The 21,790-nt window shown below is 36.6% G+C and overlaps 1 protein-coding gene and 1 non-coding gene across 2 annotated transcripts in view; both read right to left on the minus strand.

The window, feature by feature from the left end:
• ADGRB3 (adhesion G protein-coupled receptor B3) overlaps positions 1-21,790 on the minus strand; it is a 923,209-nt gene that overhangs the window by 324,217 nt on the left and 577,202 nt on the right. The window lies entirely within an intron of this gene.
• LOC132538466 (U6 spliceosomal RNA) lies at positions 14,325-14,427 on the minus strand. The gene has a single exon (XR_009549826.1). It is a non-coding gene; the product is annotated as a U6 spliceosomal RNA (small nuclear RNA).

A 21,790-nucleotide genomic window follows, 5' to 3' on the forward strand; every position in this document is an offset into this window, starting at 1 on the left:
AATTTCATTGTAACAAGTACTATAGTAACTGCGTAATTAAGACTAATTTCTATCAGTTGAATAATATAGAATCGGCTTTACCAGATTAGTCCTTGTAAAGTCAGTACAGCTGAATTTCAAATGTGTGTATCCCGACAGGGGGACTTACAACTTTTCTTATTACTTTTTTATTTGCTAGATTTGTTTTGTTTTGTTCTTAAGGAACTGGAGCCTATATGTAAATTTGAAATTTTATTGCTTTGTCATTCAGCTAGAGAAACAGAGAAGGAGACATGATAGACAGGGTGAGATACCAGAACACTGGAGTTTTCCCTCACACCACAGCATCACCCATATTGTGCCAAATCTTGAAAATGGGCTATGTCCATGGCAAGGCATGACACATATCTAGTGAACTATCTCTCTAGCCCCTTGATAATTTTTTTGAAAAGAAAATATGTGTATTCTGAAACTTTCATTTTGACAATAATGGAAATGACTTCATTCAGACCCTATTTTTCCACTGGAACTATTCTCATGAGAACAAATATCCAATATAATACAATGTCCTTTTTATATACCAGAAATGTAGTAGGTAAAAAAGCAGCAACAGAATGAAGTGAATTACTCTGTGAATTCCATGGCTGTCTGTTCTTACGGAAAAAATTTGAATACATCTAAACATAAGAGTGAACTAGAGAATAGAATGAAAAGCTGTAGAGTGGTAATTTATTCATGAGCCCACACATGAAGTATGTCAGAAAACAAAGGTCACAACTTCCTTTGAAAGAGGTCAGTTATATCTGGACTTTCATTACAAGTCCAATCTGTTCCATAAATCAGATGTGGCACCAGGTAGACTCTTTTATACCAAGCAATCAGTACAAAATTACTGAAGTTCTTTTTCCATTTGGACTCCACCAGTCTACCTTTGTAGCCCTGCTGTTCACTGATCCGTGCCTTAACATCACCTTCTACTCCTGGTGACATAAATGCCTCTGCTCCCAGTTAGCCCAGGGAAAGTAGCCTCAATCACAATGCCACAGACCTATGATTCCTATTGTCATGCACTTAGATGACTGCTCTTAAAAGCTGAAATACATTATAGACACTACTCGAGTTTTAGATGTAGATTAAACACACAAACAAAAAACCTTTTTAGACAGACAGAGAGAGAGAGATAGAGAGAGAGATAAAGAAAGAAAGAGAAAAAGACCACAACACTGAAGCTCCCTTCAATGCAGTGAGAGTGTGGATTAAAAAATTACATATGTATAAATAAATACATAATTAAGATATCTTTGCTCATTTATTCTCATATACTTTCATACTGACTTATGTGACTCTATAAAAATAATCAAGGAAGATATTTTTCTGCTGTTTGGGATCCACTTTTCCAAGTTTGCTATATCAAATTAAAATACTTGTAATGCATAAGTAAAGAAGTGAAGGGCAGGGCTGGGGAGATAGCATAATGGTTATGCAAAAGACTTTCATGCCTGATGCTCCTAGGTCCCAGATTCAATCCTCAGAACTACAGTAAGTCAGAGTTGAGCAGTGCCCTGGATATTCTCTCTCTGTCTCTCTGTCTCTTTCTCTCTCTATCTCTCCCCCTCCTATTTAAATGAATAAAATGCATTCTGGGCTGGGTGGTGGCACATTTGGCTGAGCACACACGTTCCAATATGCAAGGACCTGGGTTGGAGCCCCCCCTTCCCCACCTACAGGAGGAAAGCTTTGTGAGTGATGAAGCAGTACTGCCAGTGTTTCTCTCTTTCTCTTTATCTGTACCTCCCCTTTTCCTATTGATTTCTGGCTGTGTCTCTAGCCAATAAATAAAAATAATTAAAAACACAAAGAAGAAGATGGAGGAGGAGGAGGAGGAGGAGGAGGGGGAGGGGGAGCAGGAGGAGTAGAATGGAACTTTTGGGAGGCATGGCCATGGAATAACGGATCAAATCATCTCTCCTTCAAAAACAACAAATAAATACAAAAAGAGACCCAACTGAAGTAATAATCTGCAGCTGAAAAATCTGCAGCCTCAGGTGGGTGCTCACATTTGGTTGGAGCAAAAAGGGGCATGGACATGGGTTGAAGAACAGCAAAGTCAAATTAGTGTTCTGGGCTGCACAGTGCTGAGTCGCACCATTTTAGTGATTTCGCTTTAAGTGCAGCAAGCAGTTAAGGTTGTTCCAAGTGCCAGAAGAAAAGAGAAAGTGGCTTAAAACCTCTTAATCTTTAACTCAAGAGGTTTTGAGACTTTTGAATTTAAGGCAAAGATGCAACATAAAACAGAGCATTTGTGACCACAATACAACCCAAAGCAAGCACACCCCCACCCCATACCACCCGCTGCTGATTATACAAACAAGAAAAGACTAGAGATCACAATAGTACCACCTGCTTGCCATCAATAACCAGCAGAAAGTAGCAGTAGAATTATCTCTCTCTTCTCCCTAGTCAGCTAAGAATAACAAAGAAGGTTACCTGAGAACACAACTAGACAAGAGTCTATAACTGCAAACTCTTTAAACATCTTACTTAGACACAAATCAATCCAGACAAGTGTGATTACTGGGTTGAATAGTACTGAGAGAGGGACCTCTTAAAACACCATATATATTGGTTTAATCAAGAAGAAACATTGGAGAAATGAGCCAGCACAAAAGTCCAGATAAACGCCCCACCCCAAAGGGTTTTAAGGACAAGATCCAAACACTAATTGAGGCAGAGGAAAGAGTTTGAAAGTCATATCATCAGACATGGAGTAACAGCAAATGAGACTCTGAAAGGAAACACTAACTATCTTGAGATAATCAGAGAACTCAAAGCTGAACTAGCTGACCTAAGAGCACAATTAGCTGAACAAGCTAATATATTATCAGAACAGGTAACAAAATAACTGAGCTACAGAAAACAACCGAGGGGAGAGAGAATAGAATAAGTGAGGCAGAAAAAAAAACTAGCAAGATTGAGGATGAATTAGAGAAAACTAGGAAAAAAACTAAGAGATCTCAAAAAGATATTAAGAGATACTGAAAACAAAAATAGAGACATATGGGATGATGTCAAAAGAAGTAATATATGCATTATTAGCTTGCCAGAGGAAGAAAGAGAGGGAGGGGAAGAAAGCATTCTACAGGACATAATAGCTGAGAACTTCCCTTGTCTGGACAGCATAAAAGACATAATGGTTCAAGAAGTTTAGAGGGCCACAAAAAGAATTAACTCAGACTTAAAGACACCAAAACACATCAATTTATAATGAAAAGGAATAAAATAAATAAAGGATATTGAAGGCTGCAATAGAAAAACAAAGAGCTACTTACAGAGGTAAACTCATAAGATTAGCAGCAGGTTTCTCCACACAGACACTACAGGCCAGAATAGAATGGCAAGATATCTATCAAGTACTCAATGAGAAAGGCTTTCAACCAAGACTACTATATCCTGCTAGGCTGTTATTCAAACTAGATGGAGGCACAGAAACCTTCTCAGACAAGCAACAGTTGAAGGAATCAGCTAGCACCAAGCCTGCCCTGAGAGAAGTTCTGAAAGGTCTCCTATAAACAATCACATCATAAACATGCCATATATATCAGAACACTCTGATATTTTATAATGACATCAAAATATCTTCATTCTATAATATCAATAAATGTCAATGGCTTGAATTTACCTATTAAAAGGCACATAGTAGGAAGATGTATTAGAAAACACAACCCAACCATATGTTTTCTGCAGAAATCCCACCTAACTCAATAAGACAAACACAGACTCAAAGTAAAAGGATGGAAATCTGCCATACAAACCAATGGACCATAAAAACGGGTAGGAACAGCTATTTTCAATCTGACACGATAGACCTTAAAACAAATAAAATTTAGAAAGGTAGGGATGGACATTATTTAATACTCAGAAGATCAATCAAGAGGTCTTAATGATTATTAATATCTCTGCACCCAATGAGAGGCCATCTAAATACATCACACATCTACTGAAAGGGCTACAGCAATATGTTAACAGCAACACAGTAATAGTAGGGGATTTCAACCCTCCTTGGATGTTAGATCAGAAACTATCAAATACTTAGAGGAAACTATTGGCAGAACTCTTTTCCATCTAAATTTTAAAGGGACGTTCAATTAAACATATCCTATTAAAAAACAAGTTGAACAGTAAACACAAAACAGAACTTGGACTGGGTCTGGTGTATTGCACCAAAGTAAAGGACTCTGGGGTGGGGAGGATTCAGGTCCTTGAACATGATGGCAGAGGAGGACCTAGAGGGGCACTGAATTGTTATGTGGAAAATGAGAAATGTGAACAGTGGTAGATGGCATAATGGCTATGCAAAGGTACTCTTATTGCTGAGGTTCCAAAGTCTCAGGTCCAGGATGAATTCACCTTTTTTATCCTATCTTGGATAGAGCTTGAAGATATCATGTTAAGTGAAATAAGTCAGAAACAAAAGAATGAATATGGGATGATTTACTCATAGGCAGAAGTTGAAAAACAAGATCAGAAGGGAAAACTCTAAGCAGAACTTGAACTAGAGCTGGTGTATTGCACCAAAGTAAAAGACTCTGAAGTGGTGGTGGGGGGGGGGAGGGTTCAGGTCCTGAAGCATGCTGGCAGAGGAGGACCCAGTGGGGTTTGTATTGTTATGTGGAAATTTTATGCATGTACAAACTATTATGTTTTACTCTTGTTTGTAAACCATTAATCCCCTATTAAAGAGAAAAAATAAGTGAAGGGCAACTACCAGATAGTTTCACTCATATGTGAAATATACAGGATTAAAGCAAATGAATGTGCAAAAATAAATGGTAACCAAATTATCTCTTGAACTTAGTGAGAACTACAGTGGTCTTGAGCAATGGACAGGGAGCACAGAACTCTGGTAGCTGGTGTGGTGATTTAAACAAACTAGGTGTGGTTGTGAAATTGTACTCTTGAAATCTCATAATTTTGCAAGACACTGTTAAATCCATTTTGTTATTTATTATTAAATCTAAAACTATTAACAGTGAAAAATGATTATTGTGTGATGACTTCAAGCAGACTGCCAACTTTGAGTTTAAACATTTGCAAGATACATAATCTTAGTAAAGTATATTAAATATCAATATATAATTCTGAAGTAGACTGCCTGGCTTCAAGTTCCATTCACTGTTCACTAGATTACTAATATTAAAAAGTTTCAGAATTCTATGCTTCATTTTGAGTTGTGTAGAACAAGGTTGATACCATTTATAGAATATTATGAGAATATGTTTATAAATAAGACATTTAAAATAGTATAGTGCAAATCAGAAGTACTTTATTTTTCTAGTACAGTACACTAAGTAAATATTAGTCTAATTTTATAAGAAATCTATGAGAGGCAAATGAAAATCCAGCAGTTCAATGTCAATTACACCCATGGTCCTATATTTTTCTCCACTGTTCTCTGTTCTGTATATGATATTGAGTAGATATTTGTACATATAGCTCTAATGGTCTTCAGTTATAAAAAACAAAATCTCTGTGAGGAGACAAATATATAAAAATGTTTAGGAAAAAAAGTAAGCAAATTCCAAATTATGGTATTCTAAGAGCTCTACAGAGTACAGAGAAGCCAAAAACAAACAAAAAAATCCCATTATCTGTTGGTATACTTTTAAAAACCTCTTCTGTTTCATTTGGTTTAATCCTCCCTGCTTAACACTATTCTATTTACATAACCACTGTATTCTATTTACATAACCACTGCCGTCTATTTACATAAATCACTTTTACATAAAGCACCACCTTCCCTTCAGGGCATTGGTGGTTTAGTGGTAGAATTCTCACCTGCTCCACCCCCTCTCCTTGTCACATCCTGATCCTCTCCTTGTCACACCCTGATTTTCACCAGTCACTTTTCTCTCCATGCTCTCTGCGTCACATCCTGTTCACACCCTACTTGGGAAGTATATATAAAGACAACATTGTTCGTTTAGTTAGTTGTTAGTCTAGTTTGGTATAGATTGCGCTGTGTCCTGCATGAATAAAGAGATACTGCGTACAACCCAGCCATGAGTCCCCGGTTGTCTGTCTCCCGTCAATGAAGCTCAGCCCGACAATTATCTTCCCACCTTCCAGGTAAAAGACTTAGGGGACCCCCAAGATCATTCAGCAACCCTTTAATCCAATTTTGTGGTTGGTTACTAGCAGCCCCTGGGCACTTACCAGGGCAAGAGAGAACTTCAGGATTACAGAGATTCACTGCTTTCGAGAATACCTGACTCAAGGTCTCTGAACAGGAAGTAGGGTTATCACTACTCTTTGTCCTGATTGATCTTCTTTCTGGAATAGGTGGAGCTGTCACTTTTTACTTCCTTCTCTTACTTCTTCCTTTTCCCTTTTGTGTGCTTCTTAAAGAAGGAAACTGAATTCAAGGTCTTTAAATGCAAAAGTTTAATAGTCATCTTCCTGGAATTATTACACAAAACTTTAAGGTATCTTTTTGAAATGTTCTAGCAGTCAGAATAGTATCTAATAGTACTGGAAATCGAAAGTTAGTGTATTTTGAGAATAGATTTCCTCATGTTCCCATTGGCCAATATAGTGTCAAAGCAATTAATACACAAAAAATAATTATTTTATTATAAATACCCAGTTAGGATAATTTGTTTTTTGACTTTCTTTTCTTTTTTACCTCTCAAAACAAAAGCAATTTAGGGATCTAAGTCTCAGAAAAATATATGTCTAAAGAGACATGTATTTTTCATTTTTTATACTAGTTGCTGAAATTCATTGCTGTGAATACTGTTGTGTCTCTCATTATCATTCCAAGTATAAAGAACCTGATATACACTGCACTAAATTGGATGTACCTCTCAATTCTACAACAGAATAAACAGAAGCATAAAATACATGGTATATGTTTACGAAGTTATTCATGCTTCAGCATATAAATAGCTTTTGGGGATTCATTTTGAAGTCAGTATTTTCTCTATGAACATTTTATAGATTGGGGAAAATGTTCTGTATCCAACTATATCCCTACAGGTGAACACTATAAAGGACAAAGTAGGCAAAGTAAAAAAGTAATAAGGAAGATTAGTATATGTGATATATCAAATAATTATAAATGCATGTTCAATCATTTACAGAAAATTCCATACAGGGCTGGGTGCTGGCACACCTGGTTGAGCTCATATATTACAATGTGCAAAGATTGAGTTCAAAGACCTGCAAGTGGTGAAGCAGTATTTCAGGTGTCTCTCTGTCTCTCTCCCTTTCTGTCATCCCCTTCCATCTTGATTTGTGGCTATCTATATCCAATAATAAAGATAAAAAAGAAAAAAAGTATTCTATACCACAGTGGAGAGCAATTCATACCCCCCCCACATATATATATGGAGAGAGGGGGGGGGGAGAAAGAGAGAGAGAGATCTCCAAATGGGACTCCCTAATAAATGCTAAACGAACATTTGATTACAACAACATAAATCAACAAATTTCCTCAGAAAGCATCTGGGATTTCTGGTAAAGAAAGAAACATTACTATCTGAAGGTTGGTGATTGCAAATGGACAGTGGGAGCAGGAAGGGAAGGAGAAGCAGAAACATGGCATTGTACTGCCTACAGGTACTATATATGCAACTGCTTCAAATCCACATGGCAGATCTAAGGGATCTGCATGGAACCACTCAGAAATCCAATGTCTTAAGATAAGGAGTTCACTACCAAAGTCACTGGTGATAGGGATATATATATATAAAAACAACAGTGAGCTATCACTTTAAACCTGTGAGAATGTCAGACATTAGAAAAGAAATAAACATAAACTATTGGAGAAGATTTGGGGGAAAAGATTCTTCTACAATTCTGGTGGGAATGTAAATTAGCCAAGCCCTACAAAAAACAACTTGAAGATTCATCAGCTCTAGAAATGGACCTGCCTTATGATCCAACAATCTCTCTGCTAGCGATTTATCCAGGAAAAATAATGACACCTATCCAAAAATAACCTATGCACACCAATGTTTATAGCAGCACAATTTATAATAGTGCAAACCTGGAGGCAACCCTGATGCCCAACAATAGATGCATGGTTAAGGAAGTCGTGCACATATACACAATGGAGTACTATGCAGCTGTTAAAATGATGAGACCCTCTCCTTTGAAATATTGTGGTCAGAACCTGAAGGCATTAGTTTGATTGATACAAGCCAGACAAAAAGGACTAGTACCAAATTATCTCAATTACAGGTATAATTTAATAACAAAGAACAGTAAGGGAAAACATAAGGTAAAAGTTCGACTTGGTATGGTGTATTACACCAAAGCAAAGGACTCTTGGGAAGGAGGGAGAAGGACAGGATTAAGGGGCATTGGGATCCTGTTAAATATCCTAGACACCAATAAAGGGGAGATAAGAGGTTGTACTTACATGTTAAAAAATATATTGTAAGCCACTAGCCCTAAAATAAAATTAATAAGAGAGAGAGAGAGAGGGTGAGAAGAGGAGCTTAAGATTGCTGTTTAGAGTTGCAGAAGTCACAGGTCACTGAACAAAACTCAAGGAACCATTTAAAGAGTCAGGGAATTGACCATTATACCCCTTGTGGCAGCAGAGAAACCAATACAACTTTAAGATGTCCCAGTTGCTATAAAGAATATGATGACTGAGGTCAGACTACTCTGCAGTTGGGAAAGGAACTCTGACCTCACAGCAGAGTCCCCACTTTTAAGAAACAGTCTTGAGGCGAATGATCTGGAATTCTCCCTTCTCCCCAAATAAACACTCTGTTTAAGGGACATCAGACACCATAACGCTATGTCACTTCTTTTTTTTTAATATTTATTTATTCCCTTTTGTTTCCCTTATTTTATTATTGTAGTTATTATAGTGTTGTTATTGATGTCATCATTGTTGGATAGGACAGAGAGAAATGGAGAGAGGAGGGGAAGACAGAGAGGGGGAGAGAAAGACACTTGTAGACCTGCTTCACCGCCTGTGAAGTGATTCCTCGGCAAATAGGGAGCTGGGGGCTCGAACCAGGATCCTTAGGCTGGCCCTTGAGCTTTGCGCCATATGCGCTTAACCCACTGCACTACCATCCGTCTCCCAACTATGTAACTTCTTTAAAAGTCCTCCTCTCTAAGCTGTGGTATATATACACAATGGAATACTATGCAGCTATCAAGAACAATGAACCCACCTTCTCTGAACCATCTTGGACAGATATGTACACTCCAAGTAAAATGTAGTCATATAAATCACTTGTTAATTAATACGAGAGGAGGAAAATTAATTGTATGTCTCGAAGTTTTTCAAAACACAAACTGAATCTTTTCAATATATAGGCTGTGTAATTGATATGCAGACTCTCTCAAAAGCCTAGACCAAGTAGATCAGAAGCAACCAATAGCACAGCTATATACAAGATACTGGGTACTGTACAGCAAACCCTAACAAAAGGACTTTTCAAAAATAACCCAATTACCAAATAATGTGATGATAACATTAACTATTGATTGTCTTTTTGAACCCTGAACCTCACATCTCCACTATAGAGCCTCTACTTCCCCCAGTCCTGGAACCATTGGATAGGGCCCACTTTCCCGTATGCCTCTCCCAATCCATATTAAATAATATTGCATCTGCTGATCACAACCTAACCAACACAACGATTGCCACCTCAACATGCTTCACTTCAGACTGTGTCCAGAGACTTCACGTGTGGAATGACAACCCTTCAGCTTCATTACTCGGGTGAGACCTATCCTTTCATAGTATACTCTAATTCCATCTCAGGTGGTTCACTTTCTAACAAAGTCCCAAAATCTAGATATACACCAGTTTCTGTGAGAGAGAGCATATGTTCACACGTATCCGTGAACTACTGCAAAATATATACCTGAAAGCAGAAGTACACTAGAGTTTGCAGTGAGTACCCCCCTAACACTTCCTCTCCACTATTCCAAGCTTTGGGTCCATGATTGCTCAACAATTTGTTTGGCTTTGTATTTTAACTCTCTTTTCAGTCACCAGGTTCCAGATGCCATCAGGATGCCGGCCAGGCTTCCCTAGACTGAAGACCCCACCAATGTGTCCTGGAGCTCCGTTTCCCCAGAGACCCACCCTACTAGGGAAAGAGAGAGGCAGACTGGGAGTATGTACCGACCAGTCAACGCCCATGTTCAGTGGGGAAGCAATTACAGAAGCCAGACCTTCTACCTTCTGCAACCCACAATGACCCTGGGTCCATGCTCCCAGAGGGATAGTGAATGGGAAAGCTATCAGGTGAGAGGGTGGGAAATGGAGATTGGGTGGTGGGAATTGTGTAGAATTGTACCCCTCCTACCCTATGGTTTTTTTAATTAATACTTTCTTAAATTAAAAAAAATAATAAAGTCCTCCCTTTCTGCCTACAACTTATACACAAAGCAGAACTCAGTGCTACCAGCAGAAACTGAAAAAGATGAGTAAAATTAGGTAAACCCCAATACTAGGGAACTAATATACCACATACTGAATGATGCAGAACCAGGAAAGAATTTAAGACATACATTGCCAGGAAATTTAAACAAACACAGAGCTCTCAATTTAATAGGGAATATGGGTTAAGAAAAAAATCCATAATCTTAAAACTCACTAGATAGGAAAATTAAAAACATGAAAATAGAGCTACAGGGTGTGAAGTACATATTGAATGCTTTCCAGTCTCAAATAGAAAGCCAAGAACGTAGATTTACCCATGTAGGGGTGAACACTAGAAACAGAAGACAAAATGACCACTTCAAAGTAGGAGGAGAAAAATAGTTTAGGAAAGATGAGGCAACTCTTCAAGAGATTGAAGACTCCATTAGAAAAACAAATATCAGAATTATCAGGGTATAATAAGAAGAGAAAGCAGAAACCATATTCAAAGCAGTAATAGCAGCAACTTCTCCAAATCTGGGAATTGGTCAGGATGCAGATGTTCAAGAAGGAGAAAGAACTCTCAAATTTCTCAACCCAAATAGACCTAACTCAAGACACACCATTATGAAATTATCAAAATTCAAGGACAAAGAAAAATATTTATAAGCTTCCTGAGAAAAGAAGAAGCTAACTTATAAAGACAGTGCATCAGGTTTTTCTGCAGGAACCATGGAGGCCAGGAGAGAGTGGAGTGGTATATTTAATGTTTTTAAAGATAACAAATGCCATCCAAAGTGATCTGTGTATACTATGTTCAACAGCACAATTAATAATAGCACAAACTTGGAAGCAACCTAGGTGCCCAACAACAGATGAGTGGCTAAGAAAATTGTGGTATACACAATGAAAAACTACTGTGCCACCACCCGGCCACTATATTTTCTACTAATAATAACATAGCAGAGGTTCTTGAAACACATCATAGGTATATATAAGGAAATTGGCATTAAGTGTAGATTTTAGTAGAATCTGAAAGCAGGGAAGTTTAGACTTAATCACAATTGAAATTGTTGCACTCCTATGCAATGCAATTAATTATATGGTCTTACCAGTTCCTTCAGTTAAGCTTTAAAAGGTGTTCACAAGCATGTAGATTTGAGATCTTGTTCTAGATAATCCAGTCCTGAGCACTGTACATTGTATGCAATATTTGGTTCCTCTAGTCTCTGGTACCCAAAGCACCTTGACCACCCCCCCATTGTTGCCATCCCAAATATCTCCAGATGATGCTGAATTTCCTTTGGGGAGCAATCATTCCCAGTTGTAAATCACTGGAAGGAACTTGGTGGTTATATAAAAATTGTACACATCATATTTTCTTAAAAGTGGCTATTTAAAATACAGTTAATTAAAATAATTCAAGTACCAGTTCTCAGTGTAATGTCACTAGTATTTTCATTGCAGTGAATTAAAAATTAGAAAAAAGAAAAACCTAGTATAATTATAAGTGTACCTCACAATTTTTAATGGACTTTTTTAAACTTAGCATTTTTATATGAAAGGTATATTTAGCAAACTTATAGTGATACTATACATATTTATTTTGCATAGTCAGGTAAACTGTACTCCTACTTTAACTGAAGTTTTAATTTATGTAAACACTTAAAGCACATAGAGTAAAATAAGCAAGTGGAAAATAATGGGTAACATTGAGGCAGTTTATGTCAGAAATCATTGAATGGAGTTAATTCAAGGAACTAATCCATTTTACTTAAGATGATCCAAATACAGCTATATAAATGAAGTCATAGAATATATGATACTAATGCTAATATATATGTATATCTATATAAATAAGTAAAACAGTTGTTATATATTGCAGTAATATAAACATTACAACTGTTTTAGTTAAAAATTCATAAATGTTTAAATTTCATTTTTACCTGTTTCCTTGGGTCTTTACAGTAATACTATAAATTTTAAGCTGTGGTGAATGTGTTTTTATAGTAAAATCTTTGTTGCAGTCAGTCAAAGATGTGATTCACTGGGTAGAACACACACTTGCCCTATGTGAGGTCTCAGGCTTGAGCTCTGGCACCACATATGTATATGATGGACTAGTGTTCTCCCTCCTCTCTCTCCTCTTTCTGTCTATAAAACTAAACAAATCGGGTGCTGGGTGATAGCACAGCGGGTTAAGTGCAGGTGTCACCCAGCACAAGGACCTGAGTAAGGATCCTGGTTCGAGCCCCCAGATCCCCACCTGCAGGGGAGTCGCTTCACAAGCGGTGAAGCATGTCTGCAGGTGTCTATCTTTCTCTCCCCCTCTCTGTCTTCCCCTCCTCCCTCCATTTCTCTCTGTCCTATCCAACAATGGCGACAACAATAATAACTACAACTATGAAAACAATAAGGGAAACAAAAGGGAATAAATAAATATAAAAAATTTAAAAAAACTAAATAAATCATTGAGAAATGAATACAAGAATAAAATATTTCTAAGAAATACTTTCAAAGTGCTTCATGTATCCAGATGTTTCAAACACCTGCACTAGCTTATTTGAATATATATTACATTCAGTAAATATATGATAAAATGTAAGAATATTGTAAATATTAGAATAATTCACAATCTCCAAACCATACCTAATACTTAAATGCCACGTCTTCCTTAAGGTTGAATACTAGAACTACAGAATCATTTGGCAGTGCAATATCTCTAGTACATAGCCTTAAGAAAAGCATGTGATGATGTTAGTATTAGAGACTGGTTTTGGATTTAGAGTAGTTTTACCTAGTGCAGGAAAAGCAAAACCTACTGAAACAATCTGTCTGAAGCACAGAGACATAAATGGTTAGGTATAATGCATTTGGCTATACAGAAAATATTTTCATTTAATAATTAAAGGTATCACAAAAACACAATGCATTTTAAGTAAAAGGCTGATTATCCACCTAGAATCTGGCAGTTATTAAAAATACTCCTTTTAAGTGAGATAATTTGGCTTGAAGTTGTTCATTTAGTAATAATGTCATTCTTTTGAAATGTTTTAAATTCATAAGTACATTTGTGCTATTCTTATGAAGCTGGTCATTGTGAATAGCTTAATCTAAATCACAGATATCCTGATATTATGAGGTGGTAAGTTGCAGCAACATGACTTATCTTTAAAAATTATTGAACATGGCCCAAGATAAAGTGAAGTAGGATGTAATACTTAACACACATTACTAGTTATAGCTTTTAAAGTGAAATCATTTTTTTAATGTCCTCTTTTACTCTAATGTTTGAGACATCAGGGTCAGCTACTAATATTTATATATGGCAAGAATTCAAATAGCTAACTTACAGAGAGAATGTGATTTCACTTTCTTTCTAAGACAATGCAAATTCCATTCGAATTCCTGAGAGATATTGCAATTCACTTCACATTTCACTTGAAATTCAGTGTGTAATGTGATTGAAACACAGAACAAAACCTCTATTTTTATCTGAACTGCTACCTAAGATTAAATGAGGGACTTACAAAGGTCAGAAAGATATCTGCCTCATCTCTAGTGAAGTTGAATATATTTAGAAAGGGTATACCCCTTACTTTTGGACTGGGTAGCCCTTCTGAGAGCAGTATCATCTGACTAGAATCAACTACAGTGAAGATTTTTATACAGAAGAAAGTTATAATCTCTTAAGTAAAATCATATGACTTTGACTTAGGAAATTATCAATTTTTATTTATTTTTTTATTACCTTTACTTATTTGTTAGAGATAGTCAGAAATCAAGAGGGAAGGGGGAGGAAGAGAGGGAGAGAGAGACAGAAAGATATCTGCAACACTGCTTGACCACTTGTGAAGTTTTCTCCCTGCAGGTGGAGACTGGGGGCTTGAACCCAGGTTCTTGCACATTGTAACATGTGCACTCAACCAGGTGAGCCACCACCCAGCCCCTAAATGTGGAATGCTTCACAAATTTGCGTGTTATCCTTGTGCAGAGGCTATGTTAATCTTCTCTTTTAATAACAACAACAACAACAACAAAAAAAAACAAGGGCAACAAAAGGGAAAATAATAAATAAAATTAAAAAAAATTTTAAAGTGAGCTTTGATTGTATCTTGAAATAACCTAAATCAATTCATGACTCAGATATGATCAATCCAGGCATTGGCATTGATGGTTTCTCTGTTAACGAGAAGGCATGCTAAGATGGTCCTGAAACCACATTATCTGACTAGAGATTTAGATTTTATTTTCATTCTATATAAGGTGCTCAAATGAGAATTTTATCTCATGTGTATATTGTAGCCTAGGAATAGTTGAGAAAGAAAATAAATTAATGCATTCACTAGACTAATAGAAACAAATAGGGTAACCATAATAGACATAGAATCATATACAGCTTTCAATTGCAACTGAAAAATTTAAACTTTATCTCAATGCTAGCTTACTTTGGTTGTAAGTATTCAAATGTTAAATATTAATTATCATGCATGGGTTAGTCCATTGTTTATGCTAAACCTGAAAGTAGTTTGACTTAGCAACAATATTAACTTCTGTCTTAAGTCCTTTCAAAAATTATTAGGTCAGAAGATGAACCAGTCATCAATTATGACATAAAATGAAATGATACCTATGAAATTTCATTTCAAAATAGAACAAGAGTCCACATGATAAAGTGATGTGCAGACTCTTCTGGGGGCTATTTGAGAGCTTATTTTTGATTCTTTAAATTTCTGTAGACTGCTTCAGTTGATCACCAAGTTCTTTCAGTTTTAGGTAGTAAAGGCTTCTGTAATTTTCCCATACCTCTCCAGTCCCCCCTCCACTGTTCAATTCCTGACTCTGACCAGTTTTTTCTGTATGATCTTCTAAAAAAGTCTTCTGCTTGCTGACTTGGTCACTCTGTTCTTCTTTCTCTAACATTCTTTTCGTATTCATTTCTTTGATTCACGGGTCTCCATCAGTAGAGGGAGGAGGAAAGATGATGCAAGCCTGTGAGAATGACTATAAAAGTTAAATTGTGAAGAATGCCCAGGTGGTACACATTGCATTGATTAGGTTGGGATCAGCAGATGTGTTATCATTTGGTATGAATTGAGAGAAGCACCACCCTAGAGATTCCAGGACTAGGGAAGTATAGGCTCTATAGAGGAAGCAGGAGGCTTCTGCTGTCTTAGGGTTTAAGAAGGCAAAAGATAGTTATTGCTATAATCACATTATTTGGCAATTAGGTTAACTTTGAAAATTCCATTGTTAGGATTTGCTGTATTATACGCAACCATCACCATAATTTATGACCTTTGATTTACATATAGCTGTGCCTTATAATGTAATGCCACTGGTAATTTCTGTTCTCCCTGATCTAAGCTTTTAGAAGAGACAACATTTCAAGGAAAAAGTCATTATTAGAAATATATTAACAATTTGTGACCGCTGTTAAAATTCAGTGTGATTAAATGGTTTAAGTCTTAAGTGCTAGATTGAAGGTATATATACTCAGCTTATGGTCTGTGCATTATAAGGTTTGAGACATTCCATCAGTTTTTTCCCTCTCATATTAATTAGTGATTTATGAGACTACAATTTGATAGGAATGTATATCAACACCATTTCCACCACCAAAGAACTGTTTGGGTACCCCCTCTAGCCCCCCCAGTAAGCTGAACATCTATTCTCACCCTCCACCCAGAGATTTTTTACTTTGGTGCCCTACTCCAAACTCAAACTCAGTCAGATCTTGCTTTGAGTTTCCCTTTCTGTTCTTCTTTCTCAACTTCTGTTTATGAGTGGGATAATCCCATACTCATCTTTGTCTTTCTGACTTAGCCCACTTAACATAACTCATTCTAGCTCCATCCATAATGGGTCAGAGAAGGTGGGTTAATTGTTCTTAATAGCTGTATAGTATTCCATTGTGTAAATATACCACAGCTTTCTCAGCCATTCATCTGTTATTGGGCACCTTGTTTGCTCCAGGTTTTTTATTTTTATATTTTCTATGCTACTCTAAACTTTAACATAATGATTTTATTTAAAACTTGTAGAAGATATGGAATATTCTTTTTTCTTTTTTAATTTATCATTTTAATGTATTATTTTTATTTATTGCATAGAGACAGCCAGAAATCGAGAGGGAAGGGGGTGATAGGGAGACAGACAGAGTCAAAGAGATACCTGCAACACTGCTTCACCACTCGCAAAGTTTTCCCCTTGCAGGTGGGGACAAGGGGCTTGACCTTAGGCTCTTATGCATTGTAATATGTATGCTCAATGGGGTGCACCACCTCCTAGGCCCAGATTATTTTTCCATGTCATTGTATGCCTTAAGTTAAAATATGATGCTAATTTAATTAAATTTCAAGAAAATTTCTCCTTAAAAATAGTAAGAATGCAAAAAAATATGCTTACAGCACTCTTAACCTAATTTCCTTTATGACTTTGTGACTAGGAAAAACAGTAGTTACTAAATCATCTTTTCCAGACAATTAGGATACTATTTCCTTTGTTGTATATATAACTTATTAATCAGCCTTCTCTAGTTAGTTAGGTTACTTATAGTCTCTTGTTAATGAGGAGTATGCCTTAACCCTTAAGTGACGGAGCAGATTTTATTTGATTTGTGGTAATCTCTCTACAATTTCCACTACAGATTGATAGTTACATATCTTTTTTAATTATCATTTATTTATTAGAAAGAGATAGCCAGAAATCTAGAGGGAAAGAGGAGATAAAGAGGGAGAAAGACAGAGAGACACCTGCAGCACTGCTTCACCACTTGCAAAGCTTTCCCCTTGCAGGGAGGGACTCAAACCTGGGTCCTCTCAACCAGGTGTACTATCACCCGGCCCCGCAAATTACATATCTTGATAACTGTTTGTAATGCCTGCATTTAATAAGTGGGCAGCATGTCATAACTAGCAAGTGGTTCTGAATAAATGTATTAAATAAATTAATAACCAAAAAACTAGGTGCCAGAATGAGTAAAAAGTGAGTGGATGGATATTGTACCCCATGTATCATGTTTGCGATTTATTAGTTTGAGAAAATTCATTACAAGTACAAGAAGACAAGGTCACAGAACACTGCCAGCCAAAGGATTGCCTGTTCAGTGATATCACCTTTCCCTTTGGCATGTGCAGTATATGACAGTTATAGTTACAGTTCATAGCACCAAACTTTTTAACAAAGTCAGCAAAACCCAATGGCCACTTACAATTTATAGTCCTTACGCTTACTTGTAGGAGAGGATGAACAAATTTGGGAAAAATGTAAAATTAAATTTACAAACTCATTTTGTCTACCAAATTAATAAGTTTCAAAAAGTAAAAGCTGACAAGGTTAACTGAACAGTGATCCTCACATTTAATGTGTGTTGAGAAGTGTAATCTGGTAAAAATGCACAGGATATAGTCCCCAAAGGTTTTGGTTCAGTATATATCAACTGGGACAAAAATAGGAATTTTTGACAAGACCCTTTACATAAATGGTTCTCAGCTATGAATGGTTACAACCCTAAACATCCTATTGGACTTTTGGTAATGAATGGAGATATTTTTGCTTATCACAACTAAGAGAAAGCAAGATGCTATTGGCTAGTTGTGGCTACGATGCTGTAACCATCCTCTAATGTCAAGCTTAGAGATTTTGCTACTTGTTAGGGAAAGAGAGAGACGAATATAAAGAAATAGAGAGATCTGTGGCTACGATGCTGTAACCATCCTCTAATGTCAAGCTTAGAGACTTTGCTACTTGTTAGGGAAAGAGAGAGACGAATAAAAAGAAATAGAGAGATCTGGGGCAGCAAGACTGTCTCAGCCTGTGGTCCGGGAGGTGGTAGAGTGGATAAAGCACTGGATTCTCAACCATGAGGTCCTGAGTTCAATCTCCAGAAGCACGTGTATCAGAGTGATGTCTGGTTCTTTCTCTCTCTCCTACTTTCTCATGAATAAATAAATAAATAAATTATTTTAATAAAAAGACTGTCTCAGCCTGTAACATGACTCTGAGCAGATAATAGAACAAATGCTACATCTAAGACATTTAGATTAAATGAGCAGAATAGTAAAGCTGTTCTTCATTTTACAGTAACACCCTTGCTAGGAGCACTCCATTCCTTAATAATACTGAATAGATGAGGTGTCAGTGAATCATTAACTTAGCTAATCCTAACAATAAGGGCTTCAAATATTCCCCAGATATTTCCAAGTATTCTTCAAAGGAGAGACTATGTAAATGTTTCTAAGTCCAAAATAAAAAAATTCTTTTAATACCTATTAAATGCCTAATTGATGCATCTGAGAATTTGAAAAAGTGCATGTTCTTTAGACAGTTAATGATTATACCAATTTCAAGATGGGTTTCAATAACAACGTTGTGTTACTATTTTTGGCAAGTCTAAAATGACTTATGTCTCAATGGCATAGCACTGTTCATTAAGAAGTACTATTGTTCACTTTCAGTAATAATTCAAATCTGCAAATGACTTTACTAAACATTTCAACTATCATAATGCAAAACTATACTTGGCTTTTAGGACTGGCAAGAAATTCCACCTAGTTGGCCCTCTATTTCCTTCTTGAAAGTTCACTTCCTTACATTTTACTTTATTCCTTTTCAGTTATATTTTTTATTTATTATTGGATAGAGACAAAAATTGGGGGTAGGGAGGAGGTATAAAGGGAAACACATAGAGAGAGACACCTGCAGCCCTGCTTCACCACTTTTGAAGCTTTTCTTCTGCAGGTGAGGACCAGGGGCTTGAACCTGAGTCCCTGCACATTGTAATGTGTGTGCTTAATCAGGTGTGCCACTGCCTGGCCCCCTACTTCCTTACATTTCAAGTCAACTAGAAGCCTCCTTTACTTAGCCTGTAACATAACAAAACAGAAGCTTTTTTTTCCCTTTCACCAACAGTGGTTAATTTATCATTTAGCTGAACAAATTAAGAACTTATCAGTAATTAAGAAAAATAATTTCTTCTTTTACTGAAATACTTTGCAGCCACTGTAGCTTAGTACATATAATTCTGGCTGGCGTAGGTGTTGTTGAAAGGAAGTGTGAAAATCAGCCTGAATTTTAAATTCTTCCCATGAACACTGATTCACTCTGCATTTTCTGCAGCAAGAAAAAAAGAGAGAGAAAACTTGATATTTCTCTACTGAAAGAAAAAAAATAGTAAGAAAATGTTAACATTCAAAAGGTGTAAGATATCTATGTAATATATATTGAACTAGACAGTCTGTTAAGCTTGAAGTTATACATATATATCATATTGTACATATGATATATATGTAAGTTCATATGTCATGTACATAAAACTTACATTTCATATAACATGCATCTGTATATAGGGAAATAAACTAAATTTATTATGAAATTGACTGCTTTGTTAGATTTCAATTCAGTACTTATTTATTAAATTCTACCCTCTTAAAATACCTGTAGTGAGCACTGGATAAAACAGAAATGGAGTCACACTGAAAAGGGGTTCAAAAAATTCAGGGATGAGAACAGTATTCCCTAAGAAAGGCAGTAACATTCAACATAGTCTATCAAGTATTAAGTTTTAAGTGCATGAAGCTATGGAAAATATCTCTTCTTTTTTGAATATTAATTAATTTATGACAGAGTGAGATGAGATAGAGAGAACCAAAGCATCACTTAGGCACATGCAATGCCAGGAATTGAACTTGGGATTCCATGCTTGAGAATACAAAGCTTGAATCACTGTCATCTCCTAGATCAAAAAATATTTTTTCTTACCCTTAGTTTTTGAAAGGAACATTACATTTCAGTAATCTGTAAACTGTATTCACATAGGCTGAAAAGATTTACAGGCCTAGTACCTATATTAAATCAGGGCATAAAACATCTAATTATAGTATTTATTGGAAGATATTTATTTGTGACACAGACTTAATAGAAAGTCTGAGGACATTTCAATTATATTGCTTTTATCAAAAAATAAGGTAGTTATCTAAGAAAGTAATAGCTGTTTGGGGCGGGGGAGATAGCATAATGGTAATGCAAACAGACTCTTATGCCTGAGACTCCTAAGTCCCAGGTTCAATCCCCCGCACCACCATCCACCATAAGCCAGAGTTGAGCAGTGCTCTGGTATTTCTCTCTGTCTCTCATTATCTCTTGGTCTCTCTCTGCATCTCTCTCAAAAATAAAATAAATAAAATATTTTTAAAAAATAGCTGTTTGTATTAAAAAGACTCAGTCTGTGTTTTAAAAAGTTCGAGATGTACCATCAATTTTTCCCTTCTCATATTAAGTAAATAGTTTATATGACTACACTCTAATAGGAGTGTACATAAACACCATTCCTGCCACCAAAAGACTGTGTCCCATACCCCCCAAGCCGAATGTCCACCCTCCCCCTCACCACAGGGTTTTTACTGTGGTGCCCTACTCTCCATTTAATCAGATCCTGCTTTTAGTTTCCCTTTCTGTTCTTATTTCTCAACTTCTGTTGATGAGTGGGATCATCCCATACTCATCTTTATCTTTCTGACTTAGCTCACTTAACATAATTCTTTCTAGCTCCCTCCAAGATGGGTCACAGAAGGTGGTTTCATTGTTGTTAACAGCTGCATAGTATTCCATTGTGTATATGTACCACAGCTTTCTTAGCCACTCATCTGTTGTTGGGCACCTGGGTTGCTTCCAGGTTTTAGCTATTATGAATTGTGCTACTATGAACATAGGTGTACACATTATCTTTTTGATTGGGCATTATGGAATCCTTGGGGTATATCCCCAGGAGAGGAATTACTGGGTCATATGGAAGGTCCATGTCTAGCCTTGTGAGAGTTCTCCAGACTGCTCTCCACAGAGGCTGGACCAATTTACATTTCCACCAGCAGTGCAGAAGGGTTCCTCTGTCCCCACAGCCTCTCCAGCATTTGTTTCTGCTGTCTTTTTTGATGTATGCCATTCTCACATGAGCGAGGTGGTATCTCAATGTTGTCTTTATTTGCATTTCTCTGACAATCAGCGACCTGGAGCAGTTTTCCATGTGTTTGTTAGCCTTTTGGATCTCCTCTGAAGTGAATTTTTTGTTCATATCCTCTGCCCATTTTTGGATGGGGTCATTTGCTTTTTTGGTGCTAAGTTTGGTGAGCTCTTTGTATATTTTGGTTATTAGTCTCTTGTCTGATGTATGGCATGTGAAGATTTTCTCCTGTTCTGTGAGAGGTATCTTTGTTTGAGTGATAGTTTCTTTGGCTGTACAGAAGCTTTTCAATTTGATGTAGTCCCATTGGTTTGTGTCTGCTTTAGTGTACCTTGCAATTGGGTTTGTATCATCAAAGATGCCCTTGAGGTTTAGGTGGGAAAGTGTTCCACCAATGTTTTCCTCTAAGTATGCTGACTCTCTCAAAAGTCTAGACCAGGTAGAACAGAAGCAAC

Source organism: Erinaceus europaeus, chromosome 4 (assembly GCF_950295315.1).
Source record: "Erinaceus europaeus chromosome 4, mEriEur2.1, whole genome shotgun sequence".
NCBI lineage: Eukaryota > Metazoa > Chordata > Mammalia > Eulipotyphla > Erinaceidae > Erinaceus > Erinaceus europaeus.